The 27,876-nt window shown below is 40.5% G+C and overlaps 1 protein-coding gene and 18 non-coding genes across 19 annotated transcripts in view; all 19 read left to right on the forward strand.

The window, feature by feature from the left end:
• Window positions 1–27,876, forward strand: part of dnah10 (dynein axonemal heavy chain 10) — a 226,809-nt gene that overhangs the window by 136,399 nt on the left and 62,534 nt on the right. The window lies entirely within an intron of this gene.
• On the forward strand, window positions 600–706 carry LOC128317377 (U6 spliceosomal RNA). Its single transcript, XR_008300890.1, has one exon. It is a non-coding gene; the product is annotated as a U6 spliceosomal RNA (small nuclear RNA).
• LOC128317378 (U6 spliceosomal RNA) lies at window positions 2,179–2,285 on the forward strand. Its single transcript, XR_008300891.1, has one exon. It is a non-coding gene; the product is annotated as a U6 spliceosomal RNA (small nuclear RNA).
• LOC128317394 (U6 spliceosomal RNA) lies at window positions 3,758–3,864 on the forward strand. Its single transcript, XR_008300907.1, has one exon. It is a non-coding gene; the product is annotated as a U6 spliceosomal RNA (small nuclear RNA).
• Window positions 5,330–5,436, forward strand: LOC128317410 (U6 spliceosomal RNA). Its single transcript, XR_008300923.1, has one exon. It is a non-coding gene; the product is annotated as a U6 spliceosomal RNA (small nuclear RNA).
• On the forward strand, window positions 6,904–7,010 carry LOC128317411 (U6 spliceosomal RNA). Its single transcript, XR_008300924.1, has one exon. It is a non-coding gene; the product is annotated as a U6 spliceosomal RNA (small nuclear RNA).
• Window positions 8,476–8,582, forward strand: LOC128317364 (U6 spliceosomal RNA). Its single transcript, XR_008300877.1, has one exon. It is a non-coding gene; the product is annotated as a U6 spliceosomal RNA (small nuclear RNA).
• LOC128317412 (U6 spliceosomal RNA) lies at window positions 10,055–10,161 on the forward strand. Its single transcript, XR_008300925.1, has one exon. It is a non-coding gene; the product is annotated as a U6 spliceosomal RNA (small nuclear RNA).
• LOC128317413 (U6 spliceosomal RNA) lies at window positions 11,335–11,441 on the forward strand. Its single transcript, XR_008300926.1, has one exon. It is a non-coding gene; the product is annotated as a U6 spliceosomal RNA (small nuclear RNA).
• On the forward strand, window positions 12,914–13,020 carry LOC128317414 (U6 spliceosomal RNA). The gene has a single exon (XR_008300927.1). It is a non-coding gene; the product is annotated as a U6 spliceosomal RNA (small nuclear RNA).
• Window positions 14,492–14,598, forward strand: LOC128317415 (U6 spliceosomal RNA). The gene has a single exon (XR_008300928.1). It is a non-coding gene; the product is annotated as a U6 spliceosomal RNA (small nuclear RNA).
• LOC128317417 (U6 spliceosomal RNA) lies at window positions 15,772–15,878 on the forward strand. The gene has a single exon (XR_008300930.1). It is a non-coding gene; the product is annotated as a U6 spliceosomal RNA (small nuclear RNA).
• Window positions 17,341–17,447, forward strand: LOC128317418 (U6 spliceosomal RNA). Its single transcript, XR_008300931.1, has one exon. It is a non-coding gene; the product is annotated as a U6 spliceosomal RNA (small nuclear RNA).
• Window positions 18,915–19,021, forward strand: LOC128317379 (U6 spliceosomal RNA). Its single transcript, XR_008300892.1, has one exon. It is a non-coding gene; the product is annotated as a U6 spliceosomal RNA (small nuclear RNA).
• LOC128317419 (U6 spliceosomal RNA) lies at window positions 20,492–20,598 on the forward strand. Its single transcript, XR_008300932.1, has one exon. It is a non-coding gene; the product is annotated as a U6 spliceosomal RNA (small nuclear RNA).
• LOC128317420 (U6 spliceosomal RNA) lies at window positions 22,227–22,333 on the forward strand. Its single transcript, XR_008300933.1, has one exon. It is a non-coding gene; the product is annotated as a U6 spliceosomal RNA (small nuclear RNA).
• Window positions 23,805–23,911, forward strand: LOC128317354 (U6 spliceosomal RNA). Its single transcript, XR_008300867.1, has one exon. It is a non-coding gene; the product is annotated as a U6 spliceosomal RNA (small nuclear RNA).
• On the forward strand, window positions 25,383–25,489 carry LOC128317360 (U6 spliceosomal RNA). The gene has a single exon (XR_008300873.1). It is a non-coding gene; the product is annotated as a U6 spliceosomal RNA (small nuclear RNA).
• Window positions 26,962–27,068, forward strand: LOC128317421 (U6 spliceosomal RNA). The gene has a single exon (XR_008300934.1). It is a non-coding gene; the product is annotated as a U6 spliceosomal RNA (small nuclear RNA).

Here is a 27,876-nt window from a genome sequence, read left to right on the forward strand (position 1 = left end):
TTGCTGTGTAAAGTAGCTGAGACTGTCCTCTATCACTGAGCCAAATTTCTTAAAAAGTGCAAGAAGCATTGTGTGGACTGCCATAGATTCCTGTTTTTGTTTTTTTAATGCAGTCATTTTTTTTACATTGTGATAAGCTTTATGCAATTTTAAAGTCTTCATCAAAAACACAACTTTACCATGTAGGGTGCTCTACAGCAGAAGTTGTCAAATTTGGTTTTTACCTCAGTTGGTGGCTTCGATTTTTCTTAAAATTGTGGCTCAATGGGGAAGGGATGGGGGTTGATGATGAGAACAAAGGACTGATTACATCACCACACAGAGAACCAACCAGAACACCAGCGAGTGCCCGAATCTCCATACTCCCAGCATGCACCTCTGCAGTCTGAGACACAAAATGATAAATGTTTAGAATTTTGAAGCGTTTAATGGTTAATTTGGGGAATCATTATATCTGTAAACTCCATGTAGTGTGTGTGTCCAATCAGGACAGTTCTTCGAGTCTCCTGAAGGAACTTTGTGTGTTTTCGCTCTAACCACGGACAGGAAACGCTGTGAGGAACCTAAGCACTTATAGGGGCCCTTCAGGTGTGTGGCTTGTGCTTGCTACGGCAGCACATATACTAAAATTGGATCGATACAGAGAAGATTAGCATGGCCCCTGCGCAAGGATGACACGCAAAATCGTGAAGCGTTACCATATTTTTCGCTGTTTAATAACTCTAACCCTGAAAAACCAACCCTAACCCTAAAACATTAACTGGAACCCTAAAAGTCTGGGCGCAGAGCACCTTCTGACTCCACTCCGTAGTGATGGAGAAAGACCAGTAGCCATGGGGACCATCAGTACTTTTCCCCAAGCATATATATTAAATTCTATGGCACTACGACAAGCCATTGCTGAGATTTTGCCTCATTTTCTGTTTTCAGTAGCCATTCCAAGTTGTAAATGAATGCTAAGCTTGTTTGCTAACATCAGGTCATGTTGCTAAACATATGTGCCAAATTTGGCATTATTACATAAAAGCCTTGGGAAGACATGCCCTCACTTCTTGTTTGGGGAATTATCCATCAAATTTGTTTGCAGGTTATTTACAAACCATCCTGCATTTCAAAGATCCAAGAAACATCTTTTGTTCAGGTTGGTCCCACGATGCTGTGAGCTAAATTTCATGATGATTGAAAAAAAAAGTTTTTAAGTAAAATGAAAATGGCAAACTTCCTCTTTGGCAAATTCCAAATTCGTTCCATGCAGAACACTAAGGTACCGTCCAAGGAATCAAGCTAAAGAAGAATCAGGACTTGATGTTGAGCAGTTTAAAAGTTATGAGCAGTTCGAGTCATTTCTAGATTACAGCACCCCCTAGAGGTGAATTCAGACAAAATTTCTCCTACTACCTTAGGTCGTGGACCGTCACTCACGTATTATTGTTGTTCTAAATTTATCACGCTGTGGTTGAGATATGCCCTCACTTAATTTTTGTCAACTTTGGCATTCCACGATGTTGCAGATTTATTATTGCAACTGTATGTCCCCATTTGGCCTGTTGGTGGTGCTAGAGCGGAGTACACCAAAATTGCTGTGTAAAGTAGCTGAGACTGTCCTCTATCACTGAGCCAAATTTCTTAAAAAGTGCAGGAAGCGTTGTGTGGACTGCCATAGATTCCTTTTTTTTGTTTTTTTAACGTAGTGAATTTTTTTTACATTGTGATAAGCTTTATGCAATTTTAAAGTCTTCATCAAAAACACAACTTTACCATGTAGGGTGCTCTACAGCAGAAGTTGTCAAATTTGGTTTTTACCTCAGTTGGTGGCTTCGATTTTTCTTAAAATTGTGGCTCAATGGGGAAGGGATGGGGGTTGATGATGAGAACAAAGGACTGATTACATCACCACACAGAGAACCAACCAGAACACCAGCGAGTGCCCGAATCTCCGTACTCCCAGCATGCACCTCTGCGGTCTGAGACACAAAATGATAAATGTTTAGAATTTTGAAGCGTTTAATGGTTAATTTGGGGAATCATTATATCTGTAAACTCCATGTAGTGTGTGTGTCCAATCAGGACAGTTCTTCGAGTCTCCTGAAGGAACTTTGTGTGTTTTCGCTCTAACCACGGAAAGGAAACGTTGTTAGGAACCTAAGCACTTATAGGGGCCCTTCAGGTGTGTGGTTTGTGCTTGCTACGGCAGCACATATACTAAAATTGGATCGATACAGAGAAGATTAGCATGGCCCCTGCGCAAGGATGACACGCAAAATCGTGAAGCGTTACCATATTTTTCACTGTTTAATAACTCTAACCCTGAAAAACCAACCCTAACCCTAAAACATTAACTGGAACCCTAAAAGTCTGGGCGCAGAGCACCTTCTGACTCCACTCCGTAGTGACGGAGAAAGACCAGTAGCCATGGGGACCATCAGTACTTTTCCCCAAGCATATATATTAAATTTTATGGCACTACGACAAGCCATTGCTGAGATATTGCCTCATTTTCTGTTTTCAGTAGCCATTCCAAGTTGTAAATGAATGCTAAGCTTGTTTGCTAACATCAGGTCATGTTGCTAAACATATGTGCCAAATTTGGTGTTATTACATAAAAGTGTTGGGAAGACATGCCCTCACTTCTTGTTTGGGGAATTATCCATGAAATTTGTTTGCAGGTTATTTACAAACCATCCTGCATTTCAAAGATCCAAGAAACATCTTTTGTTCAAGTTGGTCCCACGATGCTGTGAGCTAAATTTCATGATGATTGGAAAAAAAATTTTTTAAGTAAAATGAAAATGGCAAACTTCCTCTTTGGCAAATTCCAAATTCGTTCCATGCAGAACACTCAGGTACCGTCCAAGGAATCAAGCTAAAGAAGAATCAGGACTTGATGTTGAGCAGTTTAAAAGTTATTAGCAGTTTCAGTCATTTCTAGATTATAGCACCCCCTAGAGGTGAATTCAGACAAAATTTCTCCTACTACCTTAGGTCGTGGACCGTCTCTCACGTATTTTCGTTGTTCTAAATTTATCACGCTGTGGTTGAGATATGCCCTGACTTCCTTTTTGTCAACTTTGGCATTCCACGATGTTGCAGATTTATTATTGCAACTGTATGTCCCCATTTGGCCTGTTGGTGGTGCTAGAGCGGAGTACACCAAAATTGCTGTGTAAAGTAGCTGAGACTGTCCTCTATCACTGAGGCAAATTTCTTAACAAGTGCAAGAAGCGTTGTGTGGACTGCCATAGATTCCTGTTTTTGTTTTTTTAACTTAGTGATATTTTTTTTACATTGTGATAAGCTTTATGCAATTTTAAAGTCTTCATCAAAAACACAGCTTTACCATGTAGGGTGCTCTACAGCAGAAGTTGTCAAATTTGGTTTTTACCTTAGTTGGTGGCTCCCATATTTATTAAAATTGTGGTTCAGTGGGGAAGGGATGGGGGTTGATGATGAGAACAAAGGACTGATTACATCACCACACAGAGAACCAACCAGAACACCAGCGAGTGCCCGAATCTCCATACTCCCAGCATGCACCTCTGCGGTCTGAGACACAAAATGATAAATGTTTAGAATTTTGAAGCGTTTAATGGTTAATTTGGGGAATCATTATATCTGTAAACTCCATGTAGTGTGTGTGTCCAATCAGGACAGTTCTTCGAGTCTCCTGAAGGAACTTTGTGTGTTTTCGCTCTAACCACGGACAGGAAACATTGTTAGGAACCTCAGCACTTATAGGGGCCCTTCAGGTGTGTGGTTTGTGCTTGCTACGGCAGCACATATACTAAAATTGGAACGATACAGAGAAGATTAGCATGGCCCCTGCACAAGGATGACACGCAAAATCGTGAAGCGTTACCATATTTTTCACTGTTTAATAACTCTAACCCTGAAAAACCAACCCTAACCCTAAAACATTAACTGGAACCCTAGAAGTCTGGGGGCCGAGCACCTTCTGACTCCACTCCGTAGTGACGTAGACAGACCAGTAGCCATGGGGACCATCAGTACTTTTCCCCAAGCATATATATTAAATTTTATGGCACTACGACAAGCCATTGCTGAGATATTGCCTCATTTTCTGTTTTCAGTAGCCATTCCAAGTTGTAAATGAATGCTAAGCTTGTTTGCTAACATCAGGTCATGTTGCTAAACATATGTGCCAAAATTGGTGTTATTACATAAAAGCGTTGGGAAGACATGCCCTCACTTCTTGTTTGGGGAATTATCCATCAAATTTGTTTGCAGGTTATTTACAAACCATCCTGCATTTCAAAGATCCAAGAAACATCTTTTGTTCAAGTCGGTCCCACGATGCTGTGAGCTAAATTTCATGATGATTGAAAAAAAAGTTTTTAAGTAAAATGAAAATGGCAAACTTCCTCTTTGGCAAATTCCAAATTCGTTCCATGCAGAACACTAAGGTACCGTCCAAGGAATCAAGCTAAAGAAGAATCAGGACTTGATGTTGAGCAGTTTAAAAGTTATTAGCAGTTTGAGTCATTTCTAGATTATAGCACCCCCTAGAGGTGAATTCAGACAGAATTTCTCCTACTACCTTAGGTCGTGGCCCGTCACTCACGTATTATCGTTGTTCTAAATTTATCACGCTGTGGTTGAGATATGCCCTGACTTCCTTTTTGTCAACTTTGGCATTCCACGATGTTGCAGATTTATTATTGCAACTGTATGTCCCCATTTGGCCTGTTGGTGGTGCTAGAGAGGAGTACACCAAAATTGCTGGGTAAAGTAGCTGAGACTGTCCTCTATCACTGACCCAAATTTCTTAAAAAGTGCAAGAAGCGTTGTGTGGACTGCCATAGATTCCTGTTTTTTTAACTTAGTGATATTTTTTTTACATTGTGATAAGCTTTATGCAATTTTAAAGTCTTCATCAAAAACACAACTTTACCATGTAGGGTGCTCTACAGCAGAAGTTGTCAAATTTGGTTTTTATTTCCGTTGGTGGCTCCGATTTTTCTTAAAATTGTGGCTCAATGGGGAAGGGATGGGGGTTGATGATGAGAACAAAGGACTGATTACATCACCACACAGAGAACCAACCAGAACACCAGCGAGTGCCCGAATCTCCATACTCCCAGCATGCACCTCTGCGGTCTGAGACACAAAATGATAAATGTTTAGAATTTTGAAGCGTTTAATGGTTAATTTGGGGAATCATTATATCTGTAAACTCCATGTAGTGTGTGTGTCCAATCAGGACAGTTCTTCGAGTCTCCTGAAGGAACTTTGTGTGTTTTCGCTCTAACCACGGACAGGAAACGCTGTGAGGAACCTCAGCACTTATAGGGGCCCTTCAGGTGTGTGGTTTGTGCTTGCTACGGCAGCACATATACTAAAATTGGAACGATACAGAGAAGATTAGCATGGCCCCTGCGCAAGGATGACACGCAAAATCGTGAAGCGTTACCATATTTTTCACTGTTTAATAACTCTAACCCTGAAAAACCAACCCTAACCCTAAAACATTAACTGGAACCCTAAAAGTCTGGGGGCCGAACACCTTCTGACTCCACTCCGTAGTGACGGAGAAAGACCAGTAGCCATGGGGACCATCAGTTCTTTTCCCCAAGCATATATATTAAATTTTATGGCACTACGACAAGCCATTGCTGAGATATTGCCTCATTTTCTGTTTTCAGTAGCCATTCCAAGTTGTAAATGAATGCTAAGCTTGTTTGCTAACATCAGGTCATGTTGCTAAACATAATTGCCAAATTTGGTGTTATTACATAAAAGTGTTGGCAAGACATGCCCTCACTTCTTGTTTGGGGAATTATCCATCAAATTTGTTTGCAGGTTATTTACAAATCATCCTGCATTTCAAAGATCCAAGAAACATCTTTTGTTCAAGTTGGTCCCACGATGCTGTGAGCTAAATTTCATGATGATTGAAAAAAAAATTTTTTAAGTAAAATGAAAATGGCAAACTTCCTCTTTGGCAAATTCCAAATTCGTTCCATGCAGAACACTAAGGTACCGTCCAAGGAATCAAGCTAAAGAAGAATCAGGATTTAATGTTGAGCAGTTTAAAAGTTATGAGCAGTTCGAGTCATTTCTAGATTATAGCACCCCCTAGAGGTGAATTCAGACAAAATTTCTCCTACTACCTTAGGTCGTGGACCGTCGCTCACGTATTATCGTTGTTCTGAATTTATCACGCTGTGGTTGAGATATGCCCTCACTTAATTTTTGTCAACTTTGGCATTCCACGATGTTGCAGATTTATTATTGCAACTGTATGTCCCCATTTGTCCTGTTGGTGGTGCTAGAGCGGAGTACACCAAAATTGCTGTGTAATGTAGCTGAGACTGTCCTCTATCACTGAGCCAAATTTCTTAAAAAGTGCAAGAAGCGTTGTGTGGACTGCCATAGATTCCTGTTTTTTTTAACTTCGTGATATTTTTTTTACATTGTGATAAGCTTTATGCAATTTTAAAGTCTTCATCAAAAACACAACTTTACCATGCAGGGTGCTCTACAGCAGAAGTTGTCAAATTTGTTTTTTACCTCCGTTGGTGGCTCCGATTTTTCTTAAAATTGTGGCTCAATGGGGAAGGGATGGGGGTTGATGATGAGAACAAAGGACTGATTACATCACCACACAGAGAACCAACCAGAACACCAGCCAGTGCCCGAATCTCCATACTCCCAGCATGCACCTCTGCGGTCTGAGACACAAAATGATAAATGTTTAGAATTTTCAAGCGTTTAATGGTTAATTTGGGGAATCATTATATCTGTAAACTCCATGTAGTGTGTGTGTCCAATCAGGACAGTTCTTCGAGTCTCCTGAAGGAACTTTGTGTGTTTTCGCTCTAACCACGGAAAGGAAACGTTGTTAGGAACCTAAGCACTTATAGGGGCCCTTCAGGTGTGTGGTTTGTGCTTGCTACGGCAGCACATATACTAAAATTGGAACGATACAGAGAAGATTAGCATGGCCCCTGCGCAAGGATGACACGCAAAATCGTGAAGCGTTACCATATTTTTCACTGTTTAATAACTCTAACCCTGAAAAACCAACCCTAACCCTAAAACATTAACTGGAACCCTAAAAGTCTGGGGGCCGAACACCTTCTGACTCCACTCCGTAGTGACGGAGAAAGACCAGTAGCCATGGGGACCATCAGTTCTTTTCCCCAAGCATATATATTAAATTTTATGGCACTACGACAAGCCATTGCTGAGATATTGCCTCATTTTCTGTTTTCAGTAGCCATTCCAAGTTGTAAATGAATGCTAAGCTTGTTTGCTAACATCAGGTCATGTTGCTAAACATATGTGCCAAAATTGGTGTTATTACATAAAAGTGTTGGGAAGACATGCCCTCACTTCTTGTTTGGGGAATTATCCATGAAATTTGTTTGCAGGTTATTTACAAACCATCCTGCATTTCAAAGATCCAAGAAAGATCTTTTGTTCAAGTTGGTCCCACGATGCTGTGAGCTAAATTTCATGATGATTGAAAAAAAAGTTTTTAAGTAAAATGAAAATGGCAAACTTCCTCTTTGGCAAATTCCAAATTCGTTCCATGCAGAACACTCAGGTACCGTCCAAGGAATCAAGCTAAAGAAGAATCAGGACTTGATGTTGAGCAGTTTAAAAGTTATGAGCAGTTCGAGTCATTTCTAGATTATAGCACCCCCTAGAGGTGAATTCAGACAAAATTTCTCCTACTACCTTAGGTCGTGGACCGTCGCTCACGTATTATCGTTGTTCTAAATTTATCACGCTGTGGTTGAGATATGCCCTCACTTAATTTTTGTCAACTTTGGCATTCCACGATGTTGCAGATTTATTATTGCAACTGTATGTCCCCATTTGGCCTGTTGGTGGTGCTAGAGCGGAGTACACCAAAATTGCTGGGTAAAGTAGCTGAGACTGTCCTCTATCACTGACCCAAATTTCTTAAAAAGTGCAAGAAGCGTTGTGTGGACTGCCATAGATTCCTGTTTTTTTAACTTAGTGATATTTTTTTTACATTGTGATAAGCTTTATGCAATTTTAAAGTCTTCATCAAAAACACAACTTTACCATGTAGGGTGCTCTACAGCAGAAGTTGTCAAATTTGGTTTTTATTTCCGTTGGTGGCTCCGATTTTTCTTAAAATTGTGGCTCAATGGGGAAGGGATGGGGGTTGATGATGAGAACAAAGGACTGATTACATCACCACACAGAGAACCAACCAGAACACCAGCGAGTGCCCGGATCTCCATACTCCCAGCATGCACCTCTGCGGTCTGAGACACAAAATGATAAATGTTTAGAATTTTGAAGCGTTTAATGGTTAATTTGGGGAATCATTATATCTGTAAACTCCATGTAGTGTGTGTGTCCAGTCAGGACAGTTCTTCGAGTCTCCTGAAGGAACTTTGTGTGTTTTCGCTATAATCACGGAAAGGAAACGTTGTTAGGAACCTCAGCACTTATAGGGGCCCTTCAGGTGCGTGGGTTGTGCTTGCTACGGCAGCACATATACTAAAATTGGAACGATACAGAGAAGATTAGCATGGCCCCTGCGCAAGGATGACACGCAAAATCGTGAAGCGTTACCATATCTTTCACTGTTTAATAACTCTAACCCTGAAAAACCAACCCTAACCCTAAAACATTAACTGGAACCCTAAAAGTCTGGGCGCAGAGCACCTTCTGACTCCACTCCGTAGTGACGGAGAAAGACCAGTAGCCATGGGGACCATCAGTACTTTTCCCCAAGCATATATATTAAATTTTATGGCACTACGACAAGCCATTGCTGAGATATTGCCTCATTTTCTGTTTTCAGTAGCCATTCCAAGTTGTAAATGAATGCTAAGCTTGTTTGCTAACATCAGGTCGTGTTGCTAAACATATGTGCCAAATTTGGCGTTATTACATAAAAGCGTTGGGAAGACATGCCCTCACTTCTTGTTTGGGGAATTATCCATCAAATTTGTTTGCAGGTTATTGACAAACCATCCTGCATTTCAAAGATCCAAGAAACATCTTTGGTTCAAGTTGGTCCCACGATGCTGTGAGCTAAATTTCATGATGATTGAAAAAAAAAGTTTTTAAGTAAAATGAAAATGGCAAACTTCCTCTTTGGCAAATTCCAAATTCGTTCCATGCAGAACACTCAGGTACCGTCCAAGGAATCAAGCTAAAGAAGAATCAGGACTTGATGTTGAGCAGTTCAAAAGTTATTAGCAGTTTGAGTCATTTCTAGATTATAGCACCCCCTAGAGGTGAATTCAGACAAAATTTCTCCTACTACCTTAGGTCGTGGCCCGTCACTCACGTATAATCGTTGTTCTAAATTTATCACGCTGTGGTTGAGATATGCCCTGACTTCCTTTTTGTCAACTTTGGCATTCCACGATGTTGCAGATTTATTATTGCAACTGTATGTCCCCATTTGGCCTGTTGGTGGTGCTAGAGCGGAGTACACCAAAATTGCTGTGTAAAGTAGCTGAGACTGTCCTCTATCACTGAGCCAAATTTCTTAAAAAGTGCAAGAAGCGTTGTGTGGACTGCCATAGATTCCTGTTTTTGTTTTTTTAACTTCGTGATATTTTTTTTACATTGTGATAAGCTTTATGCAATTTTAAAGTCTTCATCAAAAACACAACTTTACCATGTAGGGTGCTCTACAGCAGAAGTTGTCAAATTTGGTTTTTACCTCCGTTGGTGGCTCCGATTTTTCTTAAAATTGTGGCTCAATGGGGAAGGGATGGGGGTTGATGATGAGAACAAAGGACTGATTACATCACCACACAGAGAACCAACCAGAACACCAGCGAGTGCCCGAATCTCCATACTCCCAGCATGCACCTCTGCGGTCTGAGACACAAAATGATAAATGTTTAGAATTTTTAAGCGTTTAATGGTTAATTTGGGGAATCATTATATCTGTAAACTCCATGTAGTGTGTGTGTCCAATCAGGACAGTTCTTCGAGTCTCCTGAAGGAACTTTGTGTGTTTTCGCTATAACCACGGAAAGGAAACGTTGTTAGGAACCTCAGCACTTATAGGGGCCCTTCAGGTGTGTGGGTTGTGCTTGCTACGGCAGCACATATACTAAAATTGGAACGATACAGAGAAGATTAGCATGGCCCCTGCGCAAGGATGACACGCAAAATCGTGAAGCGTTACCATATTTTTCACTGTTTAATAACTCTAACCCTGAAAAACCAACCCTAACCCTAAAACATTAGGGGAATTATCCATCAAATTTGTTTGCAGGTTATTTACAAACCATCCTGCATTTCAAAGATCCAAGAAACATCTTTTGTTCAAGTTGGTCCCACGATGCTGTGAGCTAAATTTCATGATGATTGAAAAAAAAAGTTTTTAAGTAAAATGAAAAAGGCAAACTTCCTCTTTGGCAAATTCCAAATTCGTTCCATGCAGAACACTCAGGTACCGTCCAAGGAATCAAGCTAAAGAAGAATCAGGACTTGATGTTGAGCAGTTTAAAAGTTATTAGCAGTTTGAGTCATTTCTAGAATACAGCACCCCCTAGAGGTGAATTCAGACTAAATTTCTCCTACTACCTTAGGTCGTGAACCGTCACTCACGTATTATCGTTGTTCTGAATTCATCACGCTGTCGTTGAGATATGCCCTCACTTAATTTTTGTCAACTTTGGCATTCCACGATGTTGCAGATTTATTATTGCAACTGTATGTCCCCATTTGGCCTGTTGGTGGTGCTAGAGCGGAGTACACCAAAATTGCTGTGTAATGTAGCTGAGACTGTCCTCTATCACTGAGCCAAATTTCATAAAAAGTGCAAGAAGCGTTGTGTGGACTGCCATAGATTCCTGTTTTTGTTTTTTTAATTTAGTGATATTTTTTTTACATTGTGATAAGCTTTATGCAATTTTAAAGTCTTCATCAAAAACACAACTTTACCATGTAGGGTGCTCTACAGCAGAAGTTGTCAAATTTGGTTTTTACCTCAGTTGGTGGCTTCGATTTTTCTTAAAATTGTGGCTCAATGGGGAAGGGATGGGGGTTGATGATGAGAACAAAGGACTGATTACATCACCACACAGAGAACCAACCAGAACACCAGCGAGTGCCCGAATCTCCGTTCTCCCAGCATGCACCTCTGCGGTGTGATACACAAAATGATAAATGTTTAGAATTTTGAAGCGTTTAATGGTTAATTTGGGGAATCATTATATCTGTAAACTCCATGTAGTGTGTGTGTCCAATCAGGACAGTTCTTCGAGTCTCCTGAAGGAACTTTGTGTGTTTTCGCTCTAACCACGGAAAGGAAACGTTGTTAGGAACCTAAGCACTTATAGGGGTCCTTCAGGTGTGTGGTTTGTGCTTGCTACGGCAGCACATATACTAAAATTGGAACGATACAGAGAAGATTAGCATGGCCCCTGCGCAAGGATGACACGCAAAATCGTGAAGCGTTACCATATTTTTCACTGTTTAATAACTCTAACCCTGAAAAACCAACCCTAACCCTAAAACATTAACTGGAATCCTAAAAGTCTGGGCGCCGAACACCTTCTGACTCCACTCCGTAGTGACGGAGAAAGACCAGTAGCCATGGGGACCATCAGTACTTTTCCCCAAGCATATATATTAAATTTGATGGCACTACGACAAGCCATTGCTGAGATATTGCCTCATTTTCTGTTTTCAGTAGCCATTCCAAGTTGTAAATGAATGCTAAGCTTGTTTGCTAACATCAGGTCATGTTGCTAAACATATGTGCCAAATTTAGTGTTATTACATAAAAGCATTGGGAAGACATGCCCTCACTTCTTGTTTGGGGAATTATCCATCAAATTTGTTTGCAGGTTATTTACAAACCATCCTGCATTTCAAAGATCCAAGAAACATCTTTTGTTCAAGTTGGTCCCACGATGCTGTTAGCTAAATTTCATGATGATTGAAAAAAAAAGTTTTTAAGTAAAATGAAAAAGGCAAACTTCCTCTTTGGCAAATTCCAAATTCGTTCCATGCAGAACACTCAGGTACCTTCCAAGGAATCAAGCTAAAGAAGAATCAGGACTTGATGTTGAGCAGTTTAAAAGTTATTAGCAGTTTGAGTCATTTCTAGATTACAGCACCCCCTAGAGGTGAATTCAGACAAAATTTCTCCTACTACCTTAGGTCGTCGACCGTCTCTCACGTATTATCGTTGTTCTAAATTTATCACGCTGTGGTTGAGATATGCCCTGACTTCCTTTTTGTCAACTTTGGCATTCCACGATGTTGCAGATTTATTATTGCAACTGTATGTCCCCATTTGGCCTGTTGGTGGTGCTAGAGCGGAGTACACCAAAATTGCTGTGTAAAGTAGCTGAGACTGTCCTCTATCACTGAGCCAAATTTCATAAAAAGTGCAAGAAGCGTTGTGTGGACTGCCATAGATTCCTGTTTTTGTTTTTTTAATTTAGTGATATTTTTTTTACATTGTGATAAGCTTTATGCAATTTTAAAGTCTTCATCAAAAACACAGCTTTACCATGTAGGGTGCTCTACAGCAGAAGTTGTCAAATTTGGTTTTTACCTTAGTTGGTGGCTCCCATATTTATTAAAATTGTGGTTCAGTGGGGAAGGGATGGGGGTTGATGATGAGAACAAAGGACTGATTACATCACCACACAGAGAACCAACCAGAACACCAGCGAGTGCCCGAATCTCCATACTCCCAGCATGCACCTCTGCGGTGTGATACACAAAATGATAAATGTTTAGAATTTTGAAGCGTTTAATGGTTAATTTGGGGAATCATTATATCTGTAAACTCCATGTAGTGTGTGTGTCCAATCAGGACAGTTCTTCGAGTCTCCTGAAGGAACTTTGTGTGTTTTCGCTCTAACCACGGACAGGAAACGCTGTGAGGAACCTCAGCACTTATAGGGGCCCTTCAGGTGTGTGGTTTGTGCTTGCTACGGCAGCACATATACTAAAATTGGAACGATACAGAGAAGATTAGCATGGCCCCTGCGCAAGGATGACACGCAAAATCGTGAAGCGTTACCATATTTTTCACTGTTTAATAACTCTAACCCTGAAAAACCAACCCTAACCCTAAAACATTAACTGGAACCCTCGAAGTCTGGGCGCAGAGCACCTTCTGACTCCACTCCGTAGTGACGGAGAAAGACCAGTAGCCATGGGGACCATCAGTACTTTTCCCCAAGGATATATATTAAATTTTATGGCACTACGACAAGTCATTGCTGAGATATTGCCTCATTTTCTGCTTTCAGTAGCCATTCCAAGTTGTAAATGAATGCTAAGCTTGTTTGCTAACATCAGGTCATGTTGCTAAACATATGTGCCAAATTTGGTGTTATTACATAAAAGCGTTGGGAAGACATGGCCTCACTTCTTGTTTGGGGAATTATCCATCAAATTTGTTTGCAGGTTATTTACAAACCATCCTGCATTTCAAAGATCCAAGAAACATCTTTTGTTCAAGTCGGTCCCACGATGCTGTGAGCTAAATTTCATGATGATTGAAAAAAAAAGTTTTTAAGTAAAATGAAAAAGGCAAACTTCCTCTTTGGCAAATTCCAAATTCGTTCCATGCAGAACACTCAGGTACCGTCCAAGGAATCAAGCTAAAGAAGAATCAGGACTTGATGTTGAGCAGTTTAAAAGTTATTAGCAGTTTGAGTCATTTCTAGATTACAGCACCCCCTAGAGGTGAATTCAGACTAAATTTCTCCTACTACCTTAGGTCGTGGACCGTCACTCACTTATTATCGTTGTTCTGAATTCATCACGCTGTCGTTGAGATATGCCCTCACTTAATTTTTGTCAACTTTGGCATTCCACGATGTTGCAGATTTATTATTGCAACTGTATGTCCCCATTTGGCCTGTTGGTGGTGCTAGAGCGGAGTACACCAAAATTGCTGTGTAATGTAGCTGAGACTGTCCTCTATCACTGAGCCAAATTTCTTAAAAAGTGCAAGAAGCGTTGTGTGGACTGCCATAGATTCCTGTTTTTGTTTTTTTAATTTAGTGATATTTTTTTACATTGTGATAAGCTTTATGCAATTTTAAAGTCTTCATCAAAGACACAACTTTACCATGTAGGGTGCTCTACAGCAGAAGTTGTCAAATTTGGTTTTTACCTCAGTTGGTGGCTTCGATTTTTCTTAAAATTGTGGCTCAATGGGGAAGGGATGGGGGTTGATGATGAGAACAAAGGACTGATTACATCACCACACAGAGAACCAACCAGAACACCAGCGAGTGCCCGAATCTCCATACTCCCAGCATGCACCTCTGCGGTCTGAGACACAAAATGATAAATGTTTAGAATTTTCAAGCGTTTAATGGTTAATTTGGGGAATCATTATATCTGTAAACTCCATGTAGTGTGTGTGTCCAATCAGGACAGTTCTTCGAGTCTCCTGAAGGAACTTTGTGTGTTTTCGCTCTAACCACGGAAAGGAAACGTTGTTAGGAACCTCAGCACTTATAGGGGCCCTTCAGGTGTGTGGGTTGTGCTTGCTACGGCAGCACATATACTAAAATTGGAACGATACAGAGAAGATTAGCATGGCCCCTGCGCAAGGATGACACGCAAAATCGTGAAGCGTTACCATATTTTTCACTGTTTAATAACTCTAACCCTGAAAAACCAACCCTAACCCTAAAACATTAGGGGAATTATCCATCAAATTTGTTTGCAGGTTATTTACAAACCATCCTGCATTTCAAAGATCCAAGAAACATCTTTTGTTCAAGTTGGTCCCACGATGCTGTGAGCTAAATTTCATGATGATTGAAAAAAAAAGTTTTTAAGTAAAATGAAAAAGGCAAACTTCCTCTTTGGCAAATTCCAAATTCGTTCCATGCAGAACACTCAGGTACCGTCCAAGGAATCAAGCTAAAGAAGAATCAGGACTTGATGTTGAGCAGTTTAAAAGTTATTAGCAGTTTGAGTCATTTCTAGAATACAGCACCCCCTAGAGGTGAATTCAGACTAAATTTCTCCTACTACCTTAGGTCGTGAACCGTCACTCACGTATTATCGTTGTTCTGAATTCATCACGCTGTCGTTGAGATATGCCCTCACTTAATTTTTGTCAACTTTGGCATTCCACGATGTTGCAGATTTATTATTGCAACTGTATGTCCCCATTTGGCCTGTTGGTGGTGCTAGAGCGGAGTACACCAAAATTGCTGTGTAATGTAGCTGAGACTGTCCTCTATCACTGAGCCAAATTTCATAAAAAGTGCAAGAAGCGTTGTGTGGACTGCCATAGATTCCTGTTTTTGTTTTTTTAATTTAGTGATATTTTTTTTACATTGTGATAAGCTTTATGCAATTTTAAAGTCTTCATCAAAAACACAACTTTACCATGTAGGGTGCTCTACAGCAGAAGTTGTCAAATTTGGTTTTTACCTCAGTTGGTGGCTTCGATTTTTCTTAAAATTGTGGCTCAATGGGGAAGGGATGGGGGTTGATGATGAGAACAAAGGACTGATTACATCACCACACAGAGAACCAACCAGAACACCAGCGAGTGCCCGAATCTCCATACTCCCAGCATGCACCTCTGCGGTCTGAGACACAAAATGATAAATGTTTAGAATTTTGAAGCGTTTAATGGTTAATTTGGGGAATCATTATATCTGTAAACTCCATGTAGTGTGTGTGTCCAATCAGGACAGTTCTTCGAGTCTCCTGAAGGAACTTTGTGTGTTTTCGCTCTAACCACGGACAGGAAACGTTGTTAGGACCCTAAGCACTTATAGGGGCCCTTCAGGTGTGTGGTTTGTGCTTGCTACGGCAGCACATATACTAAAATTGGAACGATACAGAGAAGATTAGCATGGCCCCTGCGCAAGGATGACACGCAAAATCGTGAAGCGTTACCATATTTTTCACTGTTTAATAACTCTAACCCTGAAAAACCAACCCTATCCCTAAAACATTAACTGGAACCCTAAAAGTCTGGGGGCGCAGAGCACCTTCTGACTCCACTCCGTAGTGACGGAGAAAGACCAGTAGCCATGGGGACCATCAGTACTTTTCCCCAAGCATATATATTAAATTTTATGGCACAAGACAAGCCATTGCTGAGATATTGCCTCATTTTCTGTTTTCAGTAGCCATTCCAAGTTGTAAATGAATGCTAAGCTTGTTTGCTAACATCAGGTCATGTTGCTAAACATATGTGCCAAATTTGGCGTTATTACATAAAAGCGTTGGGAAGACATGCCCTCACTTCTTGTTTGGGGAATTATCCATCAAATTTGTTTGCAGGTTATTTACAAACCATCCTGCATTTCAAAGATCCAAGAAACGTCTTTTGTTCAAGTTGGTCCCACGATGCTGTGAGCTAAATTTCATGATGATTGAAAAAAAAAGTTTTTAAGTAAAATGAAAAAGGCAAACTTCCTCTTTGGCAAATTCCAAATTCGTTCCATGCAGAACAATCAGGTACCGTCCAAGGAATCAAGCTAAAGAAGAATCAGGACTTGATGTTGAGCAGTTTAAAAGTTATGAGCAGTTCGAGTCATTTCTAGATTACAGCACCCCTTAGAGGTGAATTCAGACAAAATTTCTCCTACTACCCTAGGTCGTGGACCGTCACTCACGTATTATCGTTGTTCTAAATTTATCACGCTGTGGTTGAGATATGCCCTGACTTCCTTTTTGTCAACTTTGGCATTCCACGATGTTGCAGATTTATTATTGCAACTGTATGTCCCCATTTGGTGCTAGAGCGGAGTACACCAAAATTGCTGGGTAAAGTAGCTGAGACTGTCCTCTATCACTGAGCCAAATTTCATAAAATGTGCAAGAAGCGTTGTGTGGACTGCCATAGATTCCTGTTTTTGTTTTTTTAACGTAATGATATTTTTTTTACATTGTGATAAGCTTTATGCAATTTTAAAGTCTTCATCAAAGACACAACTTTACCATGTAGGGTGCTCTACAGCAGAAGTTGTCAAATTTGGTTTTTACCTCAGTTGTTGGCTTCGATTTTTCCTAAAATTGTGGCTCAATGGGGAAGGGATGGGGGTTGATGATGAGAACAAAGGACTGATTACATCACCACACAGAGAACCAACCAGAACACCAGCGAGTGCCCGAATCTCCATACTCCCAGCATGCACCTCTGCGGTCTGAGACACAAAATGATAAATGTTTAGAATTTTGAAGCGTTTAATGGTTAATTTGGGGAATCATTATATCTGTAAACTCCATGTAGTGTGTGTGTCCAATCAGGACAGTTCTTCAAGTCTCCTGAAGGAACTTTGTGTGTTTTCGCTCTAACCACGGACAGGAAACGTTGTTAGGAACCTCAGCACTTATAGGGGCCCTTCAGGTGTGTGGTTTGTGCTTGCTACGGCAGCACATATACTAAAATTGGAACGATACAGAGAAGATTAGCATGGCCCCTGCGCAAGGATGACACGCAAAATCGTGAAGCGTTACCATATTTTTCACTGTTTAATAACTCTAACCCTGAAAAACCAACCCTATCCCTAAAACATTAACTGAAACCCTAAAAGTCTGGGCGCAGAGCACCTTCTGACTCCACTCCGTAGTGACGGAGAAAGACCAGTAGCCATGGGGACCATCAGTACTTTTCCCCAAGCATATATATTAAATTTTATGGCACTAGACAAGCCATTGCTGAGATATTTTCACATTTTCTGTTTTCAGTAGCCATTCCAAGTTGTAAATGAATGCTAAGCTTGTTTGCTAACATCAGGTCATGTTGCTAAACATATGTGCCAAATTTGCCGTTATTACATAAAAGCGTTGGGAAGACATGCCCTCACTTCTTGTTTGGGGAATTATCCATCAAATTTGTTTGCAGGTTATTTACAAACCATCCTGCATTTCAAAGATCCAAGAAACATCTTTTGTTCAAGTTGGTCCCACGATGCTGTGAGCTAAATTTCATGATGATTGAAAAAAAAAGGTTTTAAGTAAAATGAAAATGGCAAACTTCCTGTTTGGCAAATTCCAAATTCGTTCCATGCAGAACACTCAGGTACCGTCCAAGGAATCAAACTAAAGAAGAATCAGGACTTGATGTTGAGCAGTTCAAAAGTTATCAGCAGTTTGACTCATTTCTAGATTATAGCACCCCCTAGAGGTGAATTCAGACAAAATTTCTCCTACTACCTTAGGTCGTGGACCGTCACTCACGTATTATCGTTGTTCGAAATTTATCACGCTGTGGTTGAGATATTCCCTCACTTAATTTTTGTCAACTTTGGCATTCCACGAAGTTGCAGATTTATTATTGCAACTGTATGTCCCCATTTGGCCTGTTGGTGGTGCTAGAGCGGAGTACACCAAAATTGCTGTGTAAAGTAGCTGAGACTGTCCTCTATCACTGAGCCAAATTTCTTAAAAAGTGCAAGAAGCGTTGTGTGGACTGCCATAGATTCCTGTTTTTGTTTTTTTAACGTAATGATATTTTTTTTACATTGTGATAAGCTTTATGCAATTTTAAAGTCTTCATCAAAGACACAACTTTACCATGTAGGGTGCTCTACAGCAGAAGTTGTCAAATTTGGTTTTTACCTCAGTTGGTGGCTTCGATTTTTCTTAAAATTGTGGCTCAATGGGGAAGGGATGGGGGTTGATGATGAGAACAAAGGACTGATTACATCACCACACAGAGAACCAACCAGAACACCAGCGAGTGCCCGAATCTCCATACTCCCAGCATGCACCTCTGCGGTCTGAGACACAAAATGATAAATGTTTAGAATTTTGAAGCGTTTAATGGTTAATTTGGGGAATCATTATATCTGTAAACTCCATGTAGTGTGTCCAATCAGGACAGTTCTTCGAGTCTCCTGAAGGAACTTTGTGTGTTTTCGCTCTAACCACGGACAGGAAACGTTGTTAGGAACCTAAGCACTTATAGGGGCCCTTCAGGTGTGTGGTTTGTGCTTGCTACGGCAGCACATATACTAAAATTGGATCGATACAGAGAAGATTAGCATGGCCCCTGCGCAAGGATGACACGCAAAATCGTGAAGCGTTACCATATTTTTCACTGTTTAATAACTCTAACCCTGAAAAACCAACCCTAACCCTAAAACATTAACTGGAACCCTAAAAGTCTGGGCGCAGAGCACCTTCTGACTCCACTCCCTAGTGATGGAGAAAGACCAGTAGCCATGGGGACCATCAGTACTTTTCCCCAAGCATATATATTAAATTTTATGGCACTACGACAAGCCATTGCTGAGATATTGCCTCATTTTCTGTTTTCAGTAGCCATTCCAAGTTGTAAATGAATGCTAAGCTTGTTTGCTAACATCAGGTCATGTTGCTAAACATATGTGCCAAATTTGGCGTTATTATATAAAAGCGTTGGGAAGACATGCCCTCACTTCTTGTTTGGGGAATTATCCATGAAATTTGTTTGCAGGTTATTTACAAACCATCCTGCATTTCAAAGATCCAAGAAAGATCTTTTGTTCAAGTTGGTCCCACGATGCTGTGAGCTAAATTTCATGATGATTGAAAAAAAAAGTTTTTAAGTAAAATGAAAATGGCAAACTTCCTTTTTGGCAAATTCCAAATTCGTTCCATGCAGAACACTCAGGTACCGTCCAAGGAATCAAGCTAAAGAAGAATCAGGACTTGATGTTGAGCAGTTCAAAAGTTATCAGCAGTTTGACTCATTTCTAGATTATAGCACCCCTTAGAGGTGAATTCAGACAAAATTTCTCCTACTACCTTAGGTCGTGGACCGTCACTCACGTATTATCGTTGTTCTGAATTTATCACGCTGTGGTTGAGATATGCCCTCACTTAATTTTTGTCAACTTTGGCATTCCACGATGTTGCAGATTTATTATTGCAACTGTATGTCCCCATTTGGCCTGTTGGTGGTGCTAGAGCGGAGTACACCAAAATTGCTGTGTAAAGTAGCTGAGACTGTCCTCTATCACTCAGCCAAATTTCATGAAAAGTGCAAGAAGCGTTGTGTGGACTGCCATAGATTCCTGTTTTTGTTTTTTTAATGTAGTCATTTTTTTTACATAGTGATAAGCTTTATGCAATTTTAAAGTCTTCATGAAAAACACAACTTTACCATGTAGGGTGCTCTACAGCAGAAGTTGTCAAATTTGGTTTTTACCTCAGTTGGTGGCTTCGATTTTTCTTAAAATTGTGGCTCAATGGGGAAGGGATGGGGGTTGATGATGAGAACAAAGGACTGATTACATCACCACACAGAGAACCAACCAGAACACCAGCGAGTGCCCGAATCTCCATACTCCCAGCATGCACCTCTGCGGTCTGAGACACAAAATGATAAATGTTTAGAATTTTGAAGCGTTTAATGGTTAATTTGGGGAATCATTATATCTGTAAACTCCATGTAGTGTGTGTGTCCAATCAGGACAGTTCTTCGAGTCTCCTGAAGGAACTTTGTGTGTTTTCGCTCTAACCACGGACAGGAAACGCTGTGAGGAACCTAAGCACTTATAGGGGCCCTTCAGGTGTGTGGTTTGTGCTTGCTACGGCAGCACATATACTAAAATTGGAACGATACAGAGAAGATTAGCATGGCCCCTGCGCAAGGATGACACGCAAAATCGTGAAGCGTTACCATATTTTTCACTGTTTAATAACTCTAACCCTGAAAAACCAACCCTAACCCTAAAACATTAACTGGAACCCTAAAAGTCTCGGCGCCGAGCACCTTCTGACTCCACTCCGTAGTGACGGAGAAAGACCAGTAGCCATGGGGACCATCAGTTCTTTTCCCCAAGCATATATATTAAATTTTATGGCACTACGACAAGCCATTGCTGAGATATTGCCTCATTTTCTGTTTTCAGTAGCCATTCCAAGTTGTAAATGAATGCTAAGCTTGTTTGCTAACATCAGGTCATGTTGCTAAACATATGTGCCAAATTTGGTGTTATTACATAAAAGCGTTGGGAAGACATGCCCTCACTTCTTGTTTGGGGAATTATCCATCAAATTTGTTTGCAGGTTATTTACAAACCATCCTGCATTTCAAAGATCCAAGAAACATCTTTTGTTCAAGTTGGTCCCACGATGCTGTGAGCTAAATTTCATGATGATTGAAAAAAAAAGTTTTTAAGTAAAATGAAAAAGGCAAACTTCCTCTTTGGCAAATTCCAAATTCGTTCCATGCAGAACACTCAGGTACCGTCCAAGGAATCAAGCTAAAGAAGAATCAGGACTTGATGTTGAGCAGTTTAAAGGTTATGAGCAGTTTGAGTCATTTCTAGATTATAGCACCCCCTAGAGGTGAATTCAGACAAAATTTCTCCTACTACCTTAGGTCGTGGACCGTCACTCACGTATTGTCGTTGTTCTAAATTTATCACGCTGTGGTTGAGATATGCCCTCACTTAATTTTTGTCAACTTTGGCATTCCACGATGTTGCAGATTTATTATTGCAACTGTATGTCCCCATTTGGCCTGTTGGTGGTGCTAGAGCGGAGTACACAAAAATTGCTGTGTAAAGTAGCTGAGCTGAGGCTTGCTCATTAGGGATAAATTCACAGTGACAAATTTAAATATTTACAATATATTTTTGTGAATCCATTTATTTCTGTAAAGCTGCTTTGTGACAATGTCCATTGTTAAAAGCGCTATACAAATAAAATTGAATTGAATTGAATTGAATAGACTGTCCTCTATCACTGAGCCAAATTTCTTAAAAAGTGCAAGAAGCGTTGTGTGGACTGCCATAGATTCCTGTTTTTGTTTTTTTAACTTAGTGATATTTTTTTTACATTGTGATAAGCTTTATGCAATTTTAAAGTCTTCATCAAAAACACAACTTTAAAATGTAGGGTGCTCTAGAGCAGAAGTTGTCAAATTTGGTTTTTACCTCAGTTGGTGGCTCCGATTTTTCTTAAAATTGTGGCTCAATGGGGAAGGGATGGGGGTTGATGATGAGAACAAAGGACTGATTACATCACCACACAGAGAACCAACCAGAACACCAGCGAGTGCCCGAATCTCCATACTCCCAGCATGCACCTCTGCGGTCTGAGACACAAAATGATAAATGTTTAGAATTTTGAAGCATTTAATGGTTAATTTGGGGAATCATTATATCTGTAAACTCCATGTAGTCTGTGTGTCCAATCAGGACAGTTCTTCGAGTCTCCTGAAGGAACTTTGTGTGTTTTCGCTCTAACCACGGAAAGGAAACGTTGTTAGGAACCTCAGCACTTATAGGGGCCCTTCAGGTGTGTGGTTTGTGCTTGCTACGGCAGCACATATACTAAAATTGGAACGATACAGAGAAGATTAGCATGGCCCCTGCGCAAGGATGACACGCAAAATCGTGAAGCGTTACCATATTTTTCACTGTTTAATAACTCTAACCCTGAAAAACCAACCCTATCCCTAAACCATTAACTGAAACCCTAAAAGTCTGGGCGCAGAGCTCCTTCTGACTCCACTCCGTAGTGACGGAGAAAGACCAGTAGCCATGGGGACCATCAGTACTTTTCCCCAAGCATATATATTAAATTTTATGGCACTAGACAAGCCATTGCTGAGATATTGCCTCATTTTCTGTTTTCAGTAGCCATTCCAAGTTGTAAATGAATGCTAAGCTTGTTTGCTAACATCAGGTCATGTTGCTAAACATATGTGCCAAATTTGGCGTTATTACATAAAAGCGTTGGGAAGACATGCCCTCACTTCTTGTTTGGGGAATTATCCATCAAATTTGTTTGCAGGTTATTTACAAACCATCCTGCATTTCAAAGATCCAAGAAACGTCTTTTGTTCAAGTTGGTCCCACGATGCTGTGAGCTAAATTTCATGATGATTGAAAAAAAAAGTTTTTAAGTAAAATGAAAATGGCAAACTTCCTGTTTGGCAAATTCCAAATTCGTTCCATGCAGAACAATCAGGTACCGTCCAAGGAATCAAGCTAAAGAAGAATCAGGACTTGATGTTGAGCAGTTCAAAAGTTATCAGCAGTTTGACTCATTTCTAGATTACAGCACCCCTTAGAGGTGAATTCAGACAAAATTTCTCCTACTACCTTAGGTCGTGGACCGTCACTCACGTATTATCGTTGTTCTAAATTTATCACGCTGTGGTTGAGATATGTCCTGACTTCCTTTTTGTCAACTTTGGCATTCCACGATGTTGCAGATTTATTATTGCAACTGTATGTCCCCATTTGGCCTGTTGGTGGTGCTAGAGCGGAGTACACCAAAATTGCTGTGTAAAGTAGCTGAGACTGTCCTCTATCACTGAGCCAAATTTCATAAAAAGTGCAAGAAGCGTTGTGTGGACTGCCATAGATTCCTGTTTTTGTTTTTTTAACTTAGTGATTTTTTTTTTACATTGTGATAAGCTTTATGCAATTTTAAAGTCTTCGTCAAAAACACAACTTTACCATGTAGGGTGCTCTACAGCAGAAGTTGTCAAATTTGGTTTTTACCTCAGTTGTTGGCTCCGATTTTTCTTAAAATTGTGGCTCAATGGGGAAGGGATGGGGGTTGATGATGAGAACAAAGGACTGATTACATCACCACACAGAGAACCAACCAGAACACCAGCCAGTGCCCGAATCTCCATACTCCCAGCATGCACCTCTGCGGTCTGAGGCACAAAATGATAAATGTTTAGAATTTTGAAGCGTTTAATGGTTAATTTGGGGAATCATTATATCTGTAAACTCCATGTAGTGTGTGTGTCCAATCAGGACAGTTCTTCGAGTCTCCTGAAGGAACTTTGTGTGTTTTCGCTCTAACCACGGAAAGGAAACATTGTTAGGCACCTCAGCACTTATAGGGGCCCTTCAGGTGTGTGGTTTGTGCTTGCTATGGCAGCACATATACTAAAATTGGAACGATACAGAGAAGATTAGCATGGCCCCTGCGCAAGGATGACACGCAAAATCGTGAAGCGTTACCATATTTTTCACTGTTTAATAACTCTAACCCTGAAAAACCAACCCTAACCCTAAAACATTAACTGGAACCCTAAAAGTCTGGGGGCCGAGCACCTTCTGACTCCACTCCGTAGTGACGGAGAAAGACCAGTAGCCATGGGGACCATCAGTACTTTTCCCCAAGCATATATATTAAATTTTATGGCACTAGACAAGCCATTGCTGAGATATTGCCTCATTTTCTGTTTTCAGTAGCCATTCCAAGTTGTAAATGAATGCTAAGCTTGTTTGCTAACATCAGGTCATGTTGCTAAACATATGTGCCAAATTTGGCATTATTAAATAAAAGCGTTGGGAAGACATGCCCTCACTTCTTGTTTGGGGAATTATCCATCAAATTTGTTTGCAGGTTATTTACAAACCATCCTGCATTTCAAAGATCCAAGAAACATCCTTTGTTCAAGTCGGTCCCACGATGCTGTTAGCTAAATTTCATGATGATTGAAAAAAAAAGTTTTTAAGTAAAATGAAAATGGCAAACTTCCTCTTTGGCAAATTCCAAATTCGTTCCATGCAGAACACTAAGGTACCGTCCAAGGAATCAAGCTAAAGAAGAATCAGGACTTGATGTTGAGCAGTTTAAAAGTTATGAGCAGTTTGAGTCATTTCTAGATTATAGCACCCCTTAGAGGTGAATTCAGACTAAATTTCTCCTACTACCTTAGGTCGTGGACCGTCACTCACGTATTATCGTTGTTCTAAATTTATCACGCTGTGGTTGAGATATGCCCTGACTTCCTTTTTGTCAACTTTGGCATTCCACGATGTTGCAGATTTATTATTGCAACTGTATGTCCCCATTTGGCCTGCTGGTGGTGCTAGAGCGGAGTACACCAAAATTGCTGGGTAAAGTAGCTGAGACTGTCCTCTATCACGGAGCCAAATTTCTTAAAAAGTGCAAGAAGCGTTGTGTGGACTGTCATAGATTCCTGTTTTTGTTTTTTTAACGTAGTGATTTTTTTTTTACATTGTGATAAGCTTTATGCAATTTTAAAGTCTTCGTCGAAAACACAACTTTACCATGTAGGGTGCTCTACAGCAGAAGTTGTCAAATTTGGTTTTTACCTCAGTTGTTGGCTCCGATTTTTCTTAAAATTGTGGCTCAATGGGGAAGGGATGGGGGTTGATGATGAGAACAAAGGACTGATTACATCACCACACAGAGAACCAACCAGAACACCAGCCAGTGCCCGAATCTCCATACTCCCAGCATGCACCTCTGCGGTCTGAGGCACAAAATGATAAATGTTTAGAATTTTGAAGCGTTTAATGGTTAATTTGGGGAATCATTATATCTGTAAACTCCATGTAGTGTGTGTGTCCAATCAGGACAGTTCTTCGAGTCTCCTGAAGGAACTTTGTGTGTTTTCGCTCTAACCACGGAAAGGAAACGTTGTTAGGAACCTCAGCACTTATAGGGGCCCTTCAGGTGCATGGTTTGTGTTTGCTACGGCAGCACATATACTAAAATTGGAACGATACAGAGAAGATTAGCATGGCCCCTGCGCAAGGATGACACGCAAAATCGTGAAGCGTTACCATATTTTTCACTGTTTAATAACTCTAACCCTGAAAAACCAACCCTAACCCTAAAACATTAACTGGAACCCTAAAAGTCTGGGGGCCGAGCACCTTCTGACTCCACTCCGTAGTGACGGAGAAAGACCAGTAGCCATGGGGACCATCAGTACTTTTCCCCAAGCATATATATTAAATTTTATGGCACTAGACAAGCCATTGCTGAGATATTGCCTCATTTTCTGTTTTCAGTAGCCATTCCAAGTTGTAAATGAATGCTAAGCTTGTTTGCTAACATCAGGTCATGTTGCTAAACATATGTGCCAAATTTGGCATTATTACATAAAAGCGTTGGGAAGACATGCCCTCACTTCTTGTTTGGGGAATTATCCATCAAATTTGTTTGCAGGTTATTTACAAACCATCCTGCATTTCAAAGATCCAAGAAACATCCTTTGTTCAAGTCGGTCCCACGATGCTGTTAGCTAAATTTCATGATGATTGAAAAAAAAAGTTTTTAAGTAAAAAGAAAATGGCAAACTTCCTCTTTGGCAAATTCCAAATTCGTTCCATGCAGAACACTAAGGTACCGTCCAAGGAATCAAGCTAAAGAAGAATCAGGACTTGATGTTGAGCAGTTTAAAAGTTATGAGCAGTTTGAGTCATTTCTAGATTATAGCACCCCTTAGAGGTGAATTCAGACTAAATTTCTCCTACTACCTTAGGTCGTGGACCGTCACTCACGTATTATCGTTGTTCTAAATTTATCACGCTGTGGTTGAGATATGCCCTGACTTCCTTTTTGTCAACTTTGGCATTCCACGATGTTGCAGATTTATTATTGCAACTGTATGTCCCCATTTGGCCTGCTGGTGGTGCTAGAGCGGAGTACACCAAAATTGCTGGGTAAAGTAGCTGAGACTGTCCTCTATCACTGAGCCAAATTTCTTAAAAAGTGCAAGAAGCGTTGTGTGGACTGTCATAGATTCCTGTTTTTGTTTTTTTAACGTAGTGATTTTTTTTTTTACATTGTGATAAGCTTTATGCAATTTTAAAGTCTTCGTCGAAAACACAACTTTACCATGTAGGGTGCTCTACAGCAGAAGTTGTCAAATTTGGTTTTTACCTCAGTTGTTGGCTCCGATTTTTCTTAAAATTGTGGCTCAATGGGGAAGGGATGGGGGTTGATGATGAGAACAAAGGACTGATTACATCACCACACAGAGAACCAACCAGAACACCAGCCAGTGCCCGAATCTCCATACTCCCAGCATGCACCTCTGCGGTCTGAGGCACAAAATGATAAATGTTTAGAATTTTGAAGCGTTTAATGGTTAATTTGGGGAATCATTATATCTGTAAACTCCATGTAGTGTGTGTGTCCAATCAGGACAGTTCTTCGAGTCTCCTGAAGGAACTTTGTGTGTTTTCGCTCTAACCACGGACAGGAAACGTTGTTAGGAACCTCAGCACTTATAGGGGCCCTTCAGGTGCGTGGTTTGTGCTTGCTACGGCAGCACATATACTAAAATTGGAACGATACAGAGAAGATTAGCATGGCCCCTGCGCAAGGATGACACGCAAAATCGTGAAGCGTTACCATATTTTTCAATGTTTAATAACTCTAACCCTGAAAAACCAACCCTAACCCTAAAACATTAACTGGAACCCTAAAAGTCTGGGGGCCGAGCACCTTCTGACTCCACTCCGTAGTGACGGAGAAAGACCAGTAGCCATGGGGACCATCAGTACTTTTCCCCAAGCATATATATTAAATTTTATGGCACTAGACAAGCCATTGCTGAGATATTGCCTCATTTTCTGTTTTCAGTAGCCATTCCAAGTTGTAAATGAATGCTAAGCTTGTTTGCTAACATCAGGTCATGTTGCTAAACATATGTGCCAAATTTGGCATTATTACATAAAAGCGTTGGGAAGACATGCCCTCACTTCTTGTTTGGGGAATTATCCATCAAATTTGTTTGCAGGTTATTGACAAACCATCCTGCATTTTTGGCAAATTCCAAATTCGTTCCATGCAGAACACTCAGGTACCGTCCAAGGAATCAAGCTAAAGAAGAATCATGACTTGATGTTGAGCAGTTCAAAAGTTATCAGCAGTTTGACTCATTTCTAGATTATAGCACCCCCTAGAGGTGAATTCAGACAATATTTCTCCTACTACCTTAGGTCGTGGACCGTCACTCACGTATTATCGTTGTTCTGAATTTATCACGCTGTGGTTGAGATATGCCCTCACTTAATTTTTGTCAACTTTGGCATTCCACGATGTTGCAGATTTATTATTGCAACTGTATGTCCCCATTTGGCCTGTTGGTGGTGCTAGAGCGGAGTACACCAAAATTGCTGTGTAAAGTAGCTGAGACTGTCCTCTATCACTCAGCCAAATTTCATA

Source organism: Pangasianodon hypophthalmus, chromosome 24, assembly GCF_027358585.1.
Source record: "Pangasianodon hypophthalmus isolate fPanHyp1 chromosome 24, fPanHyp1.pri, whole genome shotgun sequence".
Taxonomy (NCBI): Eukaryota; Metazoa; Chordata; class Actinopteri; order Siluriformes; family Pangasiidae; genus Pangasianodon; species Pangasianodon hypophthalmus.